This window comes from Arvicola amphibius, chromosome 8 (assembly GCF_903992535.2).
Source record: "Arvicola amphibius chromosome 8, mArvAmp1.2, whole genome shotgun sequence".
Classification (NCBI taxonomy): domain Eukaryota; kingdom Metazoa; phylum Chordata; class Mammalia; order Rodentia; family Cricetidae; genus Arvicola; species Arvicola amphibius.
Window position 1 is genome coordinate 15,864,256 of NC_052054.1, and position 21,051 is coordinate 15,885,306.

At 44.4% G+C, this 21,051-nt stretch overlaps 1 protein-coding gene across 1 annotated transcript in view; it reads right to left on the reverse strand.

Annotated features, from left to right (window-relative positions):
- Window positions 1–13,437, reverse strand: part of Plekhg1 (pleckstrin homology and RhoGEF domain containing G1) — a 135,798-nt gene extending 122,361 nt beyond the window's left edge. Inside the window, 1 exon segment of the mRNA XM_038340543.1 lies at window positions 13,342–13,437. The gene's annotated coding sequence lies outside the window, so the exon portion shown is untranslated.
- Window positions 13,438–21,051: the final 7,614 nt, after the last annotated feature.

The following is a 21,051-nucleotide window of genomic DNA, read 5'->3' on the forward strand; positions in this document are numbered from 1 at the left end:
GGTTGTGTGAGAGGTGAAATGGAGTTTGTACCAGTTTGCCTTGGCGTACCTTTCTCTACCACACCAGAAGCACTTGCGGTTAACCCTTTCTCTGGGGACCATGCGTCTACCACAGCAGAACTGGTTCGCAATCTGAGTGTTTACTTTAAGCATTGTATTACATCAGTTTGTGGGGATGTAGAGGTTACAAGGTTTAGTAGTTCACAGCCATATGTATTCTCAAAGCGTTTTCAAAAATGAGCTGTTTGCCATGGTCTAATTATCTCACTTTATGAGCTACCTAGAGAGGCCTCTGGGAGTACAGAGGTGGCTACCCTAATAGTGCATGCTGCTCACAGGTGCCCCCTACTGGTCAGCATACTAGGTACACACAGGTGAGAGAAAAAAAACAAACGGCACTAAATAAAGCTGGGGACCAGACAAGTAGTTCCAGAAAGCTCTGGAATCCCTTGAGTACCTCTGAATCCTATATCTATTAAGCCTAGGTGGAAAGGACCAAGATTGGATTAAAGGTAGGCAGCACAGAGGTACCGATAGTTAATGTCATTGTGACTTTTATGATTAGTTACTAGAATGATTCATGCAGATAATTTCACATCTTCTCTTTTCCCAAGACACATCTTGGTTAACTTAAATAAACTTAGGATTGCTTCTTCAGAAGATAGATAAATTACACAAATGTCTTGAACTTGATCACAGACGTTTTTTTTTTTAAAAAGGCTATAGTTTCCACAACCACGTATCAGTATTTTAAGGACGCACACTTTACACATGCAGTAAGTACACACACACACACACACACACACACACACAAATACACACACATATATATATATATTTGGTTGACAATTTCCTACTATTTCGACCCTCACCCAATACTGCCCTATTTTCTTTTAATAGAATCACTAACACACATTAATTTTTGCTGTGCCATTTCTGTGTGATCCTCCCAAAATCTAAGAAACATTGGTATCATTTGCAGAGAAGGACAGTAGACATGGAGGGTGGAGATTCAGATACTTAAAATTTCAGTAGCATGAAACCTAGAAGCTCTGGAGTTCACTCATACCACACCTCAGGGTTAGATCAGTCCCACACAAGGGTGGAAAGGGGTACATGATAGGAAGTTCAGGTCCTGGTCCCCCTGTGGTGGGGGGACATCTCCATTCATTTATGGAATGGTAGTTCCCTTTTCCCTTGTCCATGAGCAGCTGTGGCCACAGAGGGATGAGCTGAGCTGGGGAGGTTCGGAGACAGAGCTACTTAAGAGACAGTGCTATAACTTACAGGGCAAAGGGCACCAAGGCCTCGGGGAGCTCTGTTTCCTACCACACCTAGACTAACAAAGACAGGCAGAACCTGCCTTCTGATGAGGCTACTCCCTGCTTAAATGGGGTGACTTCTGGAGAAGGATGACATAGAGCCAGGATGGGCATCAACAGAGGCCCTGAGGTGTGGTCCAGAGTCTCATCAGGGGATGGAGTAAGGAGGCAGAATCATGGCTGTGAATTACCTGGAGATGTTTCTCTTTGCAACCCTGTATCCAACTTTAAGGAACGAAATAGGCTGGGCAAGGAGTGGTTAGCGTTATAGAGGAGCCTCTGTCCACACATGCAGAAGCCACCTTTGCCCTCCTTAGGGTGATGTGCAAGAGACAGCAGCAATACCAAAAGCAAGGGATTAGGTAGTAAGCCCACAAGGTACTACCAACACCCTCCTTTGAACCTCTTCTCTAATCACGACTGCTGCTATATCACTGAAAGTCCATCCCCAAAGGACATAGGACACACAGGGCTTCTGGTTAAGGCCATTTTGAAAACGCTGCAAGCTGCCCAAATTCAGACACTCACGTCCCTGCAGAGCCACTGCAGACAGTCACCAGAGGGGACTGGGAAGTGCATAAGGAAGGAGACAAGAGAGGACAGAGGATGTGGCAAATACAATTCTCTAACCCCCACCCAATGTCCCCAAACTCCCTGCGCTCTAGTCTTCCCAAGCCATCCAATCACAGAACTTCCCCCACTAAGCGGTGCTTACTATTACATCTGTCTCAATCAATGGCTATTCCACAGCCCCAGTGGGTCTCAGAAACACCTTGCTGGCTTCTCAGGACTTTCCCTGAAAGGGCTCCTTCTGGTCACGGTTTGACATGTGCCAGGAGGTTCATAATTGCTTCAAGAAGTCAGGGCCCAAAGCCTTCATCATTGTTTTGTCTAGCAGTGTGCAACAAGACACAGGTCTTGTCTCTACACACATCCTTTTATCTCTCCATGAACCTTGCTTGCTTCCACCTCAGGACTACCCTGGTGGCATGTGCTATCTGCTGGCATTACTTGTCCTTGATCAATGCCACTTCCCTTCATAATTCTCATGGTTCTCTTACCTGTGATGTTTTGACCCAGAACACAATTTGTCAACAGTGTCCTGCCTCTTCCAACCCCACACAGAGAGCTACTCTCAACACTACTGAGAAAGGTCCCACGGGTAAACTCAGCTCGGATTACATAGCAGCCCTCAGCACTATGCTGTCCTCCACTTGCTGGTGGCAGCAGAAGGACACTCAATATGCACAGTTTTCCCGGCAGGAAGCTGAGCAATGGCCATGACGACTGTGAGAAACAGGGACAGGAAGAGGAAGTAGAGTAATGTCCTGCCTGTGAGGTCAGCTCCACCCTTCCCAGTCCATACAAAGGCCCTTCCTTAAACAGGTCACACTGCAGGAGAGCTGTGTTCTTCCGTTAAGATATAGGGCAAGGACGTGAGATCATTCTCCCCCAAGATCTGTCTTCTTTTATCGACACTCCGGCTGCCCCTTGCAAAAGGCATGCGCGTGCGTCGTGCGAGCGTGCGTGAGTGCGTGATGTCTAGACAGGATAACTAGAAAACAAGAATCACCCTGAAGGTGGCTGGAAATTCAGTGTCTCTTAAACAGTGGTTCACGGGCATTTGCTTGTGACTTCTTATGGTGACGACGAGCTAGTCACACGCTTTTATATTTTATAGCTGCAAGTACTGCCCACCCTCTGCAGGGGACAAGAGCTGAATCAGGCCATGTGCCTCTTGGAAATAGCTTAGGACTTAATGTGACTCTGGGCACCAGGGGACACTTGGCAAATGCTGATTGAAGTGAGGCCTGCTCATCCCAGATGACTGACTGTCACCGTGAAAATGTGCACTAAGCTGCTGGAATTAAGTAAGCTTGCCGTCTCTAGCAAATATTCGACCTCCTCCTGTTATTTCCAGGAGAGGCTGCTGGAGTGGGGTACGACTGTGTGGGGATATATTTCTCCCTCAGTACTGATTTTTAAAAATTCTTTATTTTTATGAGAATGGGTGCTTTGTCTGCATGTATGTTTGTGCTCCACATGTGTGCAGCGCCTGTTGAGATCAGAAAAGGACATGAGATCCCTTGGACAGGACCTACAGAGAGCTATGAGCCATCATGTGAGTGCTGGGAATCCAAACTGGGTCCTTTGGAAAAACACCCTCATCTCTCCAGTCTAGAACTGATTTTTTAAAAATTAATTAATTTTAAAATTATTTTTTACATCCCATTGCAGTTTTCCCTCCCTCCTTCCTTCCCAGTACTCTCCCTAGACTCCTTCTGCCCCCTCTCCCACTCCTCCTCTCTCCAGAAAAGGGCAGGTTTCCCATGAATATCAAACATGGCATAGCAACTTGCAGTAAGACTAGGTACCTCCCCTTGTATTAAGGCTAAATGAAGTATCCTGGTAGGAGGAGTAGGGTCCTAAGCACAGGCGAAAGAGTCAGAGTCAGCTCCCTGTTCCCACTGTTGGTCCTACAAGAAGACCAAGCTACACAACTGTAATGTATATTCAGAAGGCCTAGATTAGTTCCATACAAGCAGCCCACTTCTGACACTGCCTGGAGGGTCAGGACCCAGAGACTGGATAGCCCAGGGATCTAGAATAGAACCAAACATGACTGGGCAAAGGGAAAAAAAAGTCAATGAAATAATTCCTAATGATATTCTGCTATACTCATAGATTGGTGCCTACCCAATGGTCATCAGAGGCTTCATCCAGCAACGGATGGAAACAGATGCAGAGTCCCCCCAGCCAAACATTAGGAGGAGCTCAGGGATCCTATAAATAAGGAGGGGAGGATCGTAGGGGCCATCTGGCTTGCTGAGCTCTGTCAGTGAAGTCCTGCTCTGGACTTGCCAATGGGTTTTGAGCAAAGAATTACATGTAGCTGTGATAGCTGTGTGTCGCTAACGGCTCCAGGGTCTAGGAAATAATCCCGTTTTCTAAACAAGCTGTGCAGTTACTGGTCCGTGGAGTTCTTGACATGAAGAGTATGGGGAAAAAAAAGCATTTTTTTTTTCTAAAGAGAGAAATGAAAAAGATGAAGTTTAATGGCTTCTTGTCTCTAAGAGTCTGTGTTCCTGAATTAGATGCGGTGCAGAGTTCATCCTTTAGACTGACCACAGAGTCGACTAACCTGCATCCACAGGGGCTCACAGAGACTAAACCATTACTGATGTTTATGTAACTTCCCGTGAAGAGTTCCTCCTCTCTACTGTTTAAAAATTACCTTATCATTTATGTGTTATGGGTGTTTTGCCTTTTCCCCATCTGGTACTTAAGAAGACCAGGAGAGCCCCTGGAACTGGAGTTACAGATGGTTGTGAGCCACCCTGCAAGTGCTGGGAATAGAACCTAGGTCCTCCGGAAGAGCAGTCAGTGCTCTTAACCACTGAGCCATCTCTCCAGCCTCTCCTGGTCTCTATTTAACCCCTCCTCTCCCACACACATCTCTTGGAGGCCTTAATCAAGAGTTGGACAAGCATGTGTCAAAGGGGAAAGTACTTCATTTCCAGAGAGCTATCTTTAATTCCTTCCTGTTCTGCTTCTGTGTGGAGGGGCTCACCACAGCTCAGTCTACAGACGGAAAAAGTATGTTGCTGCCTGTCATAAGACACGACCCCCCCAAAGCTAACGGTGAGAGCTTGATTTCTGCCTGTCTTGCTTCTGTCTTTCCAGTTCTCTAATAGGTTCAAAACCCAATTAGACCAAACGGTCTTCGATGCTTTGACACTAGGCATCTAACAAATTGGCCTCTTGACATGTTATTTTGAGGAACATAATAACTCCTGAAGATGGACGCTTCTGACTGATGCTGCCTAGTAAACACAGACCACTTGTTTATACCTTGCTAGTCTATACTGAATAGCGAGCTTTTCTATTCTAGCAGCTGGCTTCTATTATGGTTATGAGCAGCGTTGGTACAGTGTTTATGATGACAGAAGATTCAGCTTATGATGACACTGACATGGCATGCAAGGTTCTCCCAAGCAGGGCTCAGTCCTTGCCCCGTAAGCACATGGCTGGTGGTCTTACAAGGACATTATGGCCTAATACGGGATAGATATATAGGTGACTCTAGCAGGCAGGTGGTTTTGACTGACCTCTGATCTATACTGCTGTGGGATGTGGGGAGCAGGTGTGCTGAAGGAGAGCATTAGCTGTATGCAAGGGGGTCTTGAGGCCAACAGGCTCTACAGACAGCGATGGGCAGTGTGGCAGGGTGGCAGCTGCCCATACTATAGCCAACTCGTGGCTTTACACGATTAATGCCTGGCCTATGGAGCTGAGCCTGGATAGCTCTAGAGTCCATTCTGTGTTCAAGGCCAGGAAGAAACTGAGGAGGCCCGAAATCAAGATTCCCGCTGTGCACCCACAGCTGTGGTTTTCCCCACACGATGGGACCACACATCTGCCTGGCTTGCAGAGTTCTCTCAATGAAGTTCTGCTTTGGACTTGGCAATGATTTTATGAGCACAGGACTGTACGTAGCAGTGACAGCTGTATCCCTATCTGCTCCAGGGTCTAGGAAATAATCCTGCTTTCTGAACAAGATGTCGGCTATTGGTCTGTGGAGTTCTCAACGTGTAGAGTGGGGAAGGAGACAGCATCTTTTTCTTTTTTTTAGCGAGAAATGGAAAGGATAAGGCTTAGTTACTTCTTGTCTGGCAGCGTGAAGCACACCTTGGTCTGAACTGTTCCTGAACTAGGTGCAGTGCAACATCTGCCTGAACATTACCCTGTCTCCTGCAGGCGCAACACACGTTGAGGGGGTCACACAGAGGTGAAAAACATGGGAGACAGGAACACACGCACAGTTTCTGCTCACATCAACCAATCTGGGGGGAAGGGAATGTCACTCGCTAATTCACTTAGGATTTAGATTCTCTGACAGATAAGCATTATTCATTTGCTTTCACGGTGTCTCCTCTCCTACAGCCCGAATGGTGGGAGAACGTGCCTATCAGACCAGACTTTTCCATCTATCCCTCCCTCCCCTTGACTCCGTGCATCGTCTCCCAGCTGTTGGCGCTTCTCTTTCCAGTTCCATCCAGTCTAGCTTTCCCACCGCAACAGCTCTCTGTGGATGTCACTGCCTAATGCAGTTGATATTTATTAGTCTCTTTCTCATGTCACTCCTTGGCAGTGTCTAACATGTTTGGCCACTGCTTTCTTCTCGGAGCAGTGTCCCTGTAACCTGGCTCTCCTCCTACCTCCACCGGCATTCTTTCTCAGTCTCTCTTGCAGCATCAGCCAGAACTCATGACTCAGATAGTGTCGGCTTAAGTGTCTGAGCACAAAGGCCGGGATATCCAAGTGACTGCTCCATAAGCCAGCTTTGAGATTTCACAGGAGACGAAGGTCCACTATGCTCAGAATGAAATACAGTCATCCTCAGAGCCCCAGTTCCCAGCCAGCGAATGGCACCACCACGGGGTCCCTGCTTGCCCGAAGCACTGGCCACCTTACTTTTTCTTCTTCACTCCGGAGAGTCAAATCATTACCACCTCCACCCAAGCTTTCCACTTCTCGGTTCTCTCTTACTAAGCCATCCCTTAATCTCTCTCAGGCTATCTCATGTCTGTACTAGAAGAGTGGCCTAGTAACTGCCTCCTGGATGGGACAGACTATTGCGCCACCATCTTCCAAATTGCAAAGCGGATGTCACCCCACCCTGGACACTCTTCACTGCCTTCTCATTTATTCTAGGATAATGATCAAGACCTTTAATGTGTCTCAACCCATTCCTCCTTGCTAGCCTTCCCAGCTTTGATCCAAACACCTCCCAGGCCCATCAGTCTTCTCAAGGATTTCCTAGGGCTCTTGGTCATTCCACATCACTTGGAGGTACCTACTTCAGCTGCTGCTAATCTGTCAGAATTGACTCTGACGTCAGCTGCTCAGAACAATACCTGCATTTTTTTCTTCCTGGTATTTATAATTTACAATCACTACTTGCTTCCCAGCCATTTCCCCCACTAGGTCCCCACAGTGAGAGTACATTTTTAGCCACCTTAACTTCCCAGCATATGGATCAGGACCCGGAACTTAGTACCTAGTAAATGAAAATTTGTGTGATAAATGAATGAAGGAATTGAAATGAATGAATGAACAACCATAATGCTCTGGAGACGTCAGTATAATTAGTGAATAAGATATTTTTATTATCAGTGTGGTAATTTTTTAAAAAGCTATTGTTTTTAGATGCTAAGTTCTGATAAAGAAAGCCCACAAATGTCGAATCATTCCCTTGGGCAAACAGGATTTGTTTTATGATGTTTCCTTATTGTATGGATTCTTCAGCGAGAGAGCTGGGGTGGGATGTGAGATGCCCACACTTACCTCCAACTTGGATTAAGCATTTATGTCTTCTCTATCCCTAGAAATGCTGCATTGATAGACTCAGCCATAAAGCTTGTGAACGCTAACTGTGCCTCTAGATTCATTATAAGATCAAAACATAGGTGAAAACATAAAAGAACTGTTTAATTTTCATCTTTTTGAAGATATAAAGGGGATGGAGAGATTGTTAAGTGGTTAAGAATATTTGCTGCTCTTGAAGAAGAACCAGATTTGGTTCTTAGCATCTATATTAGATGATTCATCCTGTCTGTAACTGCAGTTCCAGAGGATAAATTGCCTACTTCTGACCTCTGTGGGCACCTGCATGCATATGGTATACATACATGCATCCACATGGTACACACACATGCATGCACATGGTAGACATGCTTACATGCAGGGCCACATGCCCCACTCCCAACACACATAGCAATAAATACAGATCTTTAAAAAAACACAGACATTTAGAAATAAAGGCCATGAATGGAGCTATCTCACAGCCAACCCCTAAAATATTAGAAAAATTATTTTATTTTCATTCATTTTCTTTGCTAGAGCAAAGGAAAAAAACTATGTAATGTGATGTCATCTTCACTAATACATAAAATTTAGTAAGAATTTATTTGACATTGATTTTGAAAGAAACTATCCTTGAATATTTTTGTCCTCCTCTCAAAAGGTTTATTATTTATTTTCTCAATAATGAAAGGTAGTGAGTTAAGACTTATTATTGGTTTACAGTTCAGTGGGGTTCAGTGACTTAGGGTTTCAAAGACAACAATGATGTCCCCAAATGGTAAAACCCACCTGCTCAGCCACATTTGAAAGGCATCTGAAAATGTTTATCTTTGATTCAAATACTCCTTTGGCTTTCATGGTTAGAGCAGATTTCAAACAAGACCTCAATATCTGGCAGCTGGAAAGAGCCATCTGCTCTGGCCAAACCTTTGTTAATTGTAATTCTACCCTGAAATTTGAACCCTATAAAAACCAGGAACTCTGTGGAAGGTTGGTAGAGAGCTGTAAGCCAGAGAATGTGCCAACTTTTCTCTTTTTCTTTTAAGAGTATGTGGATTAATTACAAGGCGCTGATTGACTGGGGTTAGCCATTCTCCTTGCCTGCACAAAATTAATTCCTGCCACTTACATCAATTAGATCGGGTCAAGATGGGTAATTCAGGCGGGACCTAATATAAAAAGCCCTGTTTGCTGGAGCATCTGAAGCTAACATGGGTCTATTAGGAAGTAACTCCTGTTTACGTGTGGAGGATTATTTAAGGCACTAGGAGCTGGTCTCTTTTTCCTTGCTTTATGGAATTACTGAAGCTTATTTAGACACTGGAGAATTCAAGTTCCATCGGGAGTGGTTTAAAAACATTGATCAGCAAAGAGTGGGAACTCTTACTTTTTCTTGGTGGGGGGCTTCATTTTGTCTTATTGCAGCAGGGAGCGCTCATATGAACCTTATTTCAGGCATTATTTAAGGTCGGGGATAAGTTGAAAGCTCTTATATCCCTTTACTCTTATTTAAAATAATTGCTACTGGACATTTTCATTAATGAACAGTTGGATAGAAGTGCTCTAGCAAACAAAAGTTAGATAATCCCAGACAGGAAAATTCTTACCAGGACTTCACTATGACCTCCAATGGTCTACAGCCCCTCTCCTTCCTTTTCTATTGTGGCTCTCAAATACATCAGTTCCCAAACAAGAACAAGGGGAATGTAGACATCTTTTTCTGATAGATATTGCTATTAACAAAATAACAAAAGAAGACATCATTCTGATCGTCTATCAAGGTGTTAAACACGCTAAACAATTTTGTCCCAACTTAAGTAGAAAAGAAACTGTGCAGATACCACAATTCAGGATTTAGAATTGCCTCTTCTATTATCCCTGCTTTCTACACAGGGGAATGCACCAGGTGTTGTAGAGAGCACATACAAGACCTCCAACCTGGGGCATGCAGACTCAACCTTGGATAGCCTTTCTTTTATAGTATATCTGGTGTTTGCAACTTATTTGTTTTAAATAATTTTTACTGCTTAACTTCCCACTAGGAAAATGAAGTTTTGTCTCTAGAGACAAGAGATCAATGTAAAAGTATCCTATGAAGAGGTGGGAAAGAGTCAAGACTTGGTGTGGGAGAATGGTCTGTATTCTGTCAATTATATTTTAAATAAATGATGATTGGCCAGTAGGAAGCCAGGCAGGAAGTATAGGCAGGACAACCAGACAGGAAGTAGAGGTGGGTCAAGGAGAACAGGAGAATTCTGTGAAGAAGGAAGTTCCTTCTGCAGTCCTGACCAGCCACAGAAAAAGCAAGATGTGACTGCCACGCTGAATAAGGTACTGAGCCACGAGTCTAGCATAGACAAGAATAATGGACTAATATAAGTTATAAGAGTTAATAAGAAGCCTGAGCTAATGGACCAATCAGTTTGTGATTAATGTAGACCTCTGTGTGATTTCTTTGGGACTTAACAATTGCAGAAACTGGGCAGGACAGAAACCCCGACAACAAAGACTCCCTGTAATTTTGTAAATAAGAAAAACTGAAAGGTGAGATTGAAGACTCAGGGCCTCCCGCCAAACCCACCCATGCCACACTGTTGATGCTGCACACAACCTGGGGCAGTGTGCATCACGGGTGTGCCGTGTGTCACATCCGCCAGCCCTGGTTCTGCTGCTCATGGGTGTGCCACCTTAGAGAAGTTTCTGCAGCCTACAGCTTCACCCACTGTGGATTAATAAATGGTACCAGGAGTGGGGGAAGGAAGCAGGTAAGGCAGATGGGAAAATTTCACCAAGGAGCTGTTGCTATCAGGTGGGAGAGGAGAAACTGTCAGGTTAGGTTTATACAGAGAACTTCCCTCCCTTGCTGGCTAACATGTTGAGTGCCCAGCATGCCACCTGCAGCTACTACACATTCCTCACGTGCTCTACTATGCCAATTCACACATAAGTTTTGTGTTCACCACAGCATTTTCAAGCATCAAACCATTCCCAAGTTGTATGCACATTCTGGAGGAAGTGTCTGAGGAATAGTCTAGCTTTGCAACTGGAAATAAAAGTGAAGACCAGGCAACTCCCTACCTACCCCTCTACAGCCACAGAGAGCAAGCATTGGAACCTAGCTGACAGGTGATGCTCCATCCTCGCAGGAAGGCCATTCTCATACAAAGGCCTGAATCCACATCCCGTTCTCTGGAACAGGCTGGTTCTGCAAAATTCAGAGGGGAGTGAGGCCGGGCTCTGAGCTCATTCATTCTGTCATAACTATTAGAATAAAACAGCAGTTATCCAGACCCCTCAAGAGATGAGAAGATCTGCCTACCTAAACTTTCTGGTAACATCAGGGTTACCCTAAAACCCCTTTTCAACCCCTGTTATTTTTTTCTTTCTCTAACCCGGGTCATACAAGTTCTCACTTCCATAAGTAAGCATGGCATCCGAACTGTAATTTGACCTTCCTCTGATGATTTGTTCGGTCTCAGGATCAGCTCCATGAACGAGGAGTCTGACGCTGGACTCCAGGAAGACATTTGGAGGACCTGAAAGGGTGAAACAGAGTAGGCTTCTACTCTTTCCTAAATCAATTTCTCATACTCTAGGGAGGAGGGAAGGAGTGGGATGGATACTTTTTTTTAAATCAACGGAGTGGAGAAAACACTAGTTCTTTTCGTGTATGTGTGACTGTGTGAATGTACATGTGTGTAGGTGCACGTGCATGTGTGGCGGCCAGTGGCTGACGTCAGCTGTCTTCTGTCACTTGCCATTTCCACCTCATTTTTTGAGACAGCAAATTTGTTGCTTGCTACTCGGCTAGACTGTCTGGCCGGCAAGCCTCAGGGGTCCTACCGTCTTCCACTGCCCAGTGTTGGGATTGCAGGTCTGCCTCACACTTGGCTTTGTACATGGGTTGTCGAGTTTGTACTCAAGATGCCATGTGACAAGGACTTTACCTACTGATTCATTGCTCCAGCACCCTGCTCATTAAGAGTTCTTTATTAGCTCTGTGCAGGACTATAGACTATTCTAGAGTCCACTGAGCCCAGAAGCGCTTTTGATCACACTTACACATTAGTGATCATTGCCTGCAGATAGCTATAAGGCAATGAGCTGTGTCTGTCAGGACCTTCGCGGGAACCCTTGGGAACCTTTCCCTGAGATAGCGGTGAGTTAGCTCCACTTTGCTGAGTTCAGAAACCACATAGAAGATCTGAAAATACTGCAGTGCTTGGACAAATGTTTGAAGATACAAGGGACGTTCAGTTAAGTGGAGCATATATTACAAGTGTCTTTGGAACATGTATGTGTGTGTGTGTGTGTGTGTGTGTGTGTGTGTGTGTGCACGCTTGCACATGTGTGATTTACACTTCTACTGGGATTGCTAAAGGCTAATTTTCTGTGGCGTTAGGACCTTAGAGACGAGCCAGATTTCTGTTCCCACACCTACGTTACGTAATCAGAAACGGAGCATCAGAACTACACATCAAATAGTCTTGCTTTCTGGCAGACTATGAAAATAAAACTCAGCCTCAGTGTTTGAAGTTGGCATTTGTTTACATAATGCAACCAGGCACGACTGCCAAGCACAATAATTAAATGCTTTACAAGTGCAAATCTTGCCAGAATATGTAATTTGAGGGAGGAAAATAAGCAGACAGAGTTGATGTACAGCAGAAAGTGCTGAAATACTTCATTTGACTTGCTCTGAAGCAGAGATGCTGAGGGACTGCATGGCAGGAATGCTGGAAGGGACATCTGTGAGGAGGCTCCTTATTTTAGTGACTGCTGTCTTCCTCTGTCCATACATGGCGCTCTTATTTCTTAACCTAACTTGGAAAACAGGGACTTCTTGGGTAGGGGAGATGGCTCAGTGGGTAAAGTGCTCGCTACACAAGCGTGAGGACCTGAGTTCAGGTCCTCAGAATGCCAGGTATAAACTGAGCAGGGAGGTGACCACATGTACCTCCGCCACTGATGGACAGAGATGGGTGAATCCCGGGGCTTGCTGGTCAGCCAGTTTAGCCAAAATGCTCATCTTTGGGTTGAGTGGAGACCTTGTCTCAGAAAATAAAGTGGAGAGGAGACTGAAGAAAGACTTCCTTGTGTCAACCTTGGATCTCCACATACTCTGCTCCCTCCGCATGCCCATCTGTCCTCCCCACTGTGAATAAAAGCATCCTGGGTAGCAATGCAATGGAACATCTATAAAGGGACAATATATAACCACCCAATGGCTACCATGGACTGAGAAAAAGCTGACCTGGACTCATTTCTCTCCTACTTAAAGCCTGTAAGCGCAGTCTCTGCCTTTCAGATGAAAGTGGAGCACCCGAGCATGGCCCACCAGGCCAGTCAGTAGAGATTCCTCTCTCTTCCCAACTCAGTCACCGTGGCTCTCTGCTTGTTTTTACCCGTTCACTCTTTCCTATGGTCCATCTCCAAACTCTTGCCAACCCAAATCTCTTAAGACCTCCCCTGCGTTCTTCATAGCACAGCAGTCAACCACACACTTATTATGACTTTAAAGCCACTGTCTTCTAGCTCCACTAGACTCTTGCCCCTTGGGCGTTACAGTTTTGTGTGACTCACTTGTCCTTAGCAGCTACCACAGGACCTGGCTGATGGAGCCCTCACCAACACTCTCGTGAGGAAGACTTACTGGACTGAGTACATGAAGGCCTTGTCTGATTCTGATTCCCAACTTGATCATTCACCCCCAACTCACGATGGTGGTCTCGTCTTCACACTATCCCTGTCCTTTCCCCTGCAGATAGAGGGAAAAGAAATAGCAAGAGGAACTATTTTCACTGTGTCATTCCCTCCCCAGCCAAACAGACCACTATCTCATACCCGCAGCTTGGAGGGTCATGAGCTCTGTGTGCTTCTGGGACTCAGGGTTTCCCCACCATTTCTAGGGTGAATAGGGAACCCAAAATTTTCACTGAACTTTTGAACACAAGCATGCAGACGTGTATTTTAACCCCCTCGGGTCTAGTGTTAGCACAATGACACAGCTCCAGAGGGTGCCACGCACAGGCCTGAGGTCAGCAGCTCTGTGCACCGAAAGTGCTCACACTGTTGGGAACAGCTGGAGGGAGCTCTGCTTGGTGTTTCATAGCTGCTCTTTCTGGATGATTCTCCCAGCTGCTCTGAGGTTTTCTTCTTTATTACAAACCCAGCATTTTGTCCTACATATCCGAAAAACATGACTTAAGGGATCAGTGACAGGAAGACAGTGAACGCAAAGTGAGAATCTCTGACAACAGAATCCACTTAAATCAGTTTTTATTAGCGCCTCCCCCAGAGTACTGCTGATTTTTGAAAACGGACTTTTCTTCCTTGTTGTTTATTTATTTTGGACCCATAAATATGTGTAAAAACACAAATGAAAAACCAGTATTTTTCTTCCATCAAAATCTATGAGATTATGAACAAAAATAAATTTCTCATTAAGGGATCAGGGGAAAATATAATGTTAATGTTTCTCATGAATGCAAAACCCTTCGGTTATTCCAGGAACAGTTTGAAAGGAAATCAGAAGCACATCTTAGGATCACAACCTGAGTTAGAGCCAGACCCACAAGACAAGCAAAGGGGAGAAGGGTGACTGCAGGCTGAGAGTCTCCGGGCTTCCTGAGATTGCTGGTGAGAGGACTAAGTAAGTACCAGGCCTCGATATCACGGAAGGTGGTGAAAATAGGTAAGCATTTAGCTTGAAGCCAGACGCAGTGATTCATGAAAGAGTCAAAGGCTGAGGTAGGGAGGATTGTCAGGAGTTCGAGGTCAGCCTGGGATACCCTGAAAGACCATACCAAGACAACAAATTTGGCCCCAGAGAGTATTTCATGTTTTTTATTTGTTTGTTTGTTTGTTTATTTTACATGTTAGCTAAGGGGTTAACTGTCCCCATAGGCCAAGGCCTCTTGGATACTCCCAGATGCAGTTAAAAGGGAGCCACGTATCCAACCATCACAGAATGGCTTTTGTAGAAATCAAAGGTCATCACCGACGCCTTTCAGCTACAGTCTACTCAGGCAAATGCCATCTTTTCTCTTGACCCCTATTTTATCTGCACAGTAGAAACATTGCCCACTTATTGACAGCTATTTTCTTTATCACTTTTTTGAGACTTTCTTTGCCCTGTGCCAGAGGGCAGGCTGTTGTTGGGCACCTCTGTCTGTTCTTCCTGAAGCCATAGCATGGCTGTGCGAGAGTTTGTGGGGTTCATCACAGTCACTGGGGCTGGTGCTGGCAGGCATCTTAGGCAGCCTGCTCTGCAGAATAGGGTGGGGGAGAAAGAAGTCCAGAGAAGACGACTCAGCTTAAAATGTCTAAAAATAACTCGGGATTAACAATTGCTTTGAGAAAAGAGTATTGCCAGATGTGGGGAATATATTGGACACAATAATTTGGCTTTCATTTTTATTTACAATTAAGGTCAAATAAGACAAAGTCTGTTTTGTGTTACTTTGTACAAAATAGGAATATTAGGAAAATGTGTATTCTGTGTCATCAAAAGATTAAAATACTTTCTTTTCTGAAAATTAGCTAACATTTAGATAAATGAAAAAAATTTGAATGCTTTGCCATACTTTAACCCCCAAATAATCAATTTATTTTCAGCACTCACATACAAAACATGATGATCTTAAAGTCTTTATGCAAATACTTCAGGACAGGCCTGGTTAGGAACACAGAACCCAGCTCGCTGGAATGCTGAACTCCAGCTTGGTCATTAGCCAGCACAGCTCCATGGAAACCACTGTTTCTACAGATCAAAGGACAGTTTAGTGCTTAGGAATTGCCTCAGACTTCCCAATAATAGAAACTGGGCTGAATATGGTACAATGCCTCAAGAGGACCATTAAAGGTTACTGTAGAAGATCTCAAACTATCACATATGTGCAGGCACATATTGACACTCCAGAAACTCACAAAAGGGCTCTCCAAGAAAGTCATAATGTTCTCTCTCTTTCTCTCTCTCTCTCTTTCATTGTGTGTGTGTCTTGTGTTTCTGTCTCTTTCTCTGTGTGTCTGTCTCTCTGACTACTCACACACACACACACACACACACACACACACACACACACACACACACACACACACTTTTTCTCTTTGTTGGAACAGATACAAATAGACCAGCCAATGCTTCACGTCTGCCTATAGCAGATGCAGACAGCAATGAGGGTTGGCCAGTCTATCACAGGCTCCAAGACACAGCAATTCCCGGGCATGCAGAGCATTCCTCGTTTATAGGAGCTCTCATAGCCAATAAAAACGCACTTTACAAACAGAAATCAGACCTTCAGCATCAGTCTTTATTGTCCTCCTCTGGAAAGTTCCATTGCGACATCCTTGTATACGAGCAGTCCTCAAGAATTTCCTTTTACATCTCTTTCTACTACAGAAACAGACAACTGGTTGCGGTGGTTTAATCTTTACTGTCAACTTGACTGGATTAAGAATCACCCTGGAAACACTCTTTCGGATGTGCCTATGAGGGTGTCAGGTTATATGCTGTAAACAGAAGCCTGTTCAATCCCAAACTCCCTTAGAGAGCCGTATTTGGATAACATGACACCATGTATCATCACTTGTCAATCATCCATAAAAAGAATTTCATGTATAGAAATTCTGTTTTGAAAAATGTGTCTCTAGAAACACATAGTCCTGAGATACTTGGAGAATATGAAAAGCCTGAAATCCATGAGTTAGACAACCAACGGTAACATAAACCAGCCCCAAAGTGTGTTCAATCAGGCCCCGTTTTCATGCTATATGACTCCAATGCTTGGAGTCCAACTTTACTACAAACTGAGATAGTTGGTCGATTCTAAATAACCCACCGTGATGGTTAGATATAGTCATCCATTTGACACAACCTCGAATCACTTGAGAAGCATCTCAATGAGGGATGGTCTCCATGATTGGCCTGTGGATAGGCTTTATGAGGTTAATTAATGCATGTAGGAAGAGCCAGCTGCCTGTGGGTGACACCATTCCCTAGGGAGAGCTCCTGGCAAAGTCAAGCTGAGCACGACCAACAACAGGGAGCAATGAATTCATTTTATCTTTGCCCTTGGCTGTGGGTGCTTTATGACGAGTGTCTTGGGCTGTGTGCTTGCTGCTGGGACTGACTCCCAAAGTCATGAATGTGAGCCGCAGTTGTGAACTAAAATGAACTCTTTCTCCCTTAGGTTGCTTTTGGTCAGGGTCTTTTTTTTTTTAATCGGTGCTTTATAAATGAATCTAGTGTACCCTTTTTTATTTCTCACTACTAAATAGTAAGTGTGATGGGTGTGTGTTCATGTATATGGATATGTACATATTATAAGCATTATGTGTATATTCCCTTTTATGGGGAATATAAAGAATCTTATACATGCAGTTATATGATGACAAGTATCCTAGGTTTAGACAGGGTCTTATGTAGCACAGCATTGCCTTGAACTGGCTATATAACTGAGGCTGGCCTTGAAGTCTTCATCTTCCTGCCTCCACCTGCCAAACGTTAGAATCAGAGGCACGGGTTACCATGCTACTTTGTGTAGTGCTCGGGACTGAACCCAGAGTTTTCCACAGATCAGCAAGCACCCTACAAACTGAGCTGCATCCTCCTTTCCCCAACTCATCTGTCCCCAGCATCACTAATTTTCTTAGACCTCACTTCTCCCTCTGGAAACACAAGACGCTTAGGAACAGGTCTTTCCTGTGTCAGAAACGAACACCTAGGTAAGGCTGAAGTGAGCACAGACACAATGGCTCACGGGTTGTCTGGAGAGTGGAATCAGGCCCCGGTGAGGAAGACAGGGCAAGATAACAGACACAGACGAGGGGGGAGGGTACTAGGAAGGCAAGCAGCCAGTTAGAGCAAGGCTGCAGGGGCCCTTGAAGGGAAACCCGTGTTAACCTATGATGATCGTGGCTTGATAGAAGGTCAGATTTACCCTTGTTCTTAAACTCCCTGTCCTGGGCACTGTTCCAGCTTGAGTGCAATGGTTGATTTCAGATGACCACAACTCCATCAATTTGCAGAAAGTGGAGCACCTGACCCATTTAATACATTTTTGTTCAGGAAGCTGCATGATATTTATATAACTTGCTGGGAATTTTTGTTATTATTATTTTAACCCCGAGTCCAGAATAGAGGAAAGACTCAGAATGGGCCACACATCTCTGCTGTACTGTTTGCTTTTTAAAACAATTTGTTTATTTCATTTTATGCATATGATTGTTTGCATGCCTGATGCCCATAGAAGTTAGAGGAGGGCATTGGATCCCTTAGACCTTGAGTTACAGATGCTTGTGAGCTGCCATGTGGGTGTTGGGAACCAAATCCAGGTTCTTAACTTTACACTAGAAAGTTTTTGTTCAGATAAGACCATTTCCGACTTTAAGGGAAGTAAGATGAGCGAAGCTGGTCCTACTGGAGAACCATTCTGCACAGGATATGGAAGCAGAGAGACTACGGGGATGTCTGTATTCAACGTCCTTCAGCCTTAACTGTCCCTTCTTCCCACTCAGTGAACTCCAAGGTAGGGCTTGCCATGCTACCCTGGAACACATCCCTTTGCCAACCTCAAGAACCAGAAAAATCAGATAGTTTATCACTATTTCATAACTAAGAGCAATAACAGCCTTTTGGCAATGGCCCATGTGAGTCGCTTCAGGAAACTGAGAACACTTGGTCCATCAGGAGGAAAGCCAAATCCCCATTCTCAACATTAGTGACTAAATCAAAACATTGTAGCTTTGACAGGCAGGAAGAAAAGTCCAGTTAGTAGCACTTTTTCTTCTAATAGTATGTATTGTTGGAAATGGGGGGACAACAAGGACTTTTGTCCTCTATAGAGGGGTGTGAAGGACTGCGGCTTTCTTTTTTTTAATTTTTAAACTTTTGATTTATTGTTTATTACATATATATCTGAATGCCAGAAGAGGGTACCAGACCTCTTAATAGATGGTTGTGAGCCACCATATGGTTGGTGCCATCCCTGGGCTGGTTGTCCTGGCTTCTATATGAAAGCAGGCCGAGGATGCCGTGAGAGGTGAGCCAGTAAGCAGCTGCCCTCCATGGCCTCTGCATCAGCTCCTACCTTCAGGATCCTGCCCTGACTGGGTTTCTGTCCCAGCTTCCTTCAGTGATGACCGATGATGTGGAGTGTAAACCGAATAAACCCCTTTCTGCCCAACTTGCTTTTGGTCATGGTGTTGTTTCCTTACAGGAATAGAAACCCAACCCAAGTTCAGCTGACCCATACAGTAAGCACAATGCTCTCCTGACCTGTATTTCTCTCCACTAAATGGATGGTCTTAGAGGCTGGCATTTGATTGTCCCCTTAGCTTCTTGTCAAGTTACCATTCATCCTACCATTCATGTCAAAGCCTCCAGTCTCAGCTTTTGTCCCTAAGTAAATAGATGTTTTTGGGTCTAGAGTGTAAGAGAGTTTCAGAATTGAAAAAGGACCAACACATAAATATCTTCAAAATTTTAAAGTGCTATATTATTAGAAAGTGCTTCTGTTATTGCTAGGACTTGTAGGCAAGGCTTTTGTGAATCATTTTTTACATGGGGTCACTCATTTCTACATTACTGTATTTTGTAGTAGAGGACAGCTTGTTGGTCCCATCCTCCAGCTAGCTTAGACCCGAAGTAATCACACAGAAACTGTATTAATTAATCATTGCTTGGTTCATCAGCTCTAGCTTCTTATTGGCTAACTCTTACATTTCTATTAATCTGTATATCACCACGTGGCTGTGGCTTACCGGATAAAGTTCCTAGTGTTCATCTCCGGCAGCTCCATGGCTTCTCTCTGACTCTGCCTTTCTTCCTCCCAGCACTCAGTCCAGTCCTCCCTGCCTGGATCTACTCTGCCCTGCCCTGCCCTGCTCTGCTATACACTCAGAGAAGTTCTTTATTCATTAATGGTAATCACTGCATACAGAGGGAAATCAGCATTTCATAGATAATAAGTGATCTCTCAACTTCAACGGCAAGATCTAGGGTGTAATATAAAATGGATATGCCACACTCTGTAGAAGTCCACAAATGCCAGCACTGCAGTTGCCTATAGAACGATGACAGAGAACATTAATAACAGGGTACTCCATTTTCTTTCACAGGTCTACAACATTTCAGGTGTGGCACGGTTAAATGGTCTTAGTTGGTCCGAGAGCTTCCCACACACAGCTTTAATATACTCCAAAATGGCTTGAAAATGAACACTTGGAAATCAGCCCTGGCTCACACTGAAGATCACCTGCACCTCATGGTATGTAAATCCATGGTTTGAATGACTGAATCGTGGCTATCTCCCAATTTTCCCTACAGAATCTTCAAGGTGCATATGCAACTACTACTTTCAAAATGTTTGTATTTTTAAGATTTTATTATTTATTTATTCGTTCACTTACTTATGTGTGCATGCTGACACGCACCTGCCAGGGCTCACATGTGAATGTGTATATGCAGGCATGCACATGCCACAGATCCCATGTGGACATCAGAAGACAACTCTTGGGAGTTGGTTGTCTCCTGCCACGCGGTGGGATCTGGGAATTGAACTCAGGTCTTTCAGGTCTGTGTGCAAGCACCTCTGCCCACTGAACCATCCCACCTCAGGAGAGATGGGAGAGAGATCTTTGCTGGTGTCTGATGATGACGAGTGCCAGGCAGCCCTGTTATCTGCACTCTAAGACTTTATCTGCAAGAAGCGCACAGGGAGTCAGTCAGCCGTGGGCTCTACACAAGGAATTCCCTCACCATGAGGAGGGCATCTTTCCACAATTGGGGAATAGGGTTTCACTTTCCCCCTTGACCCCAATAAGAAAGGAAGCCATTTCCCAGGGAGGGGCTCCATGAAGGAGCTTGCAGCACAGTTCAATTTAGCAATGTTAAGCCTGGCAGATCAAGGGAACGTCTACTCTCCTCAGGCAAATATTTCAACAAACAACCTTTTTTTATAGAGACAAAATATTTTGAAGTTAATAAAAAGTACTTTGTTTAGAAATAGACTTTGCTCAAATCTGTGGACTTTGGAAAGGAACAGAAGCCATGGCATCTTAAACTTGGCTACCATTTGTTGTAGACTGTTACAGTAAATTCCTACACTGATTATAAGGACCCTCTTGGTAGAATTCTTAAGGCTGGGATTCTAAACATCGACTCTAAAGAAGCCATGGATCCTCTAATGAAGAACACTATTGTTTTAGCTTGAAACCACTACCACTTTTGTATTAGATGTGAAGCAGAAAAGCCTACCTTTATAGGGGTACACGTTTCCAGACCAGCTTCCCCACAAGACTCTTGGGAAGAAGGCTGGTAGAAAGGGAGTGAAAAGTTTCTGGATTAAAGAGGCAAAAAAAA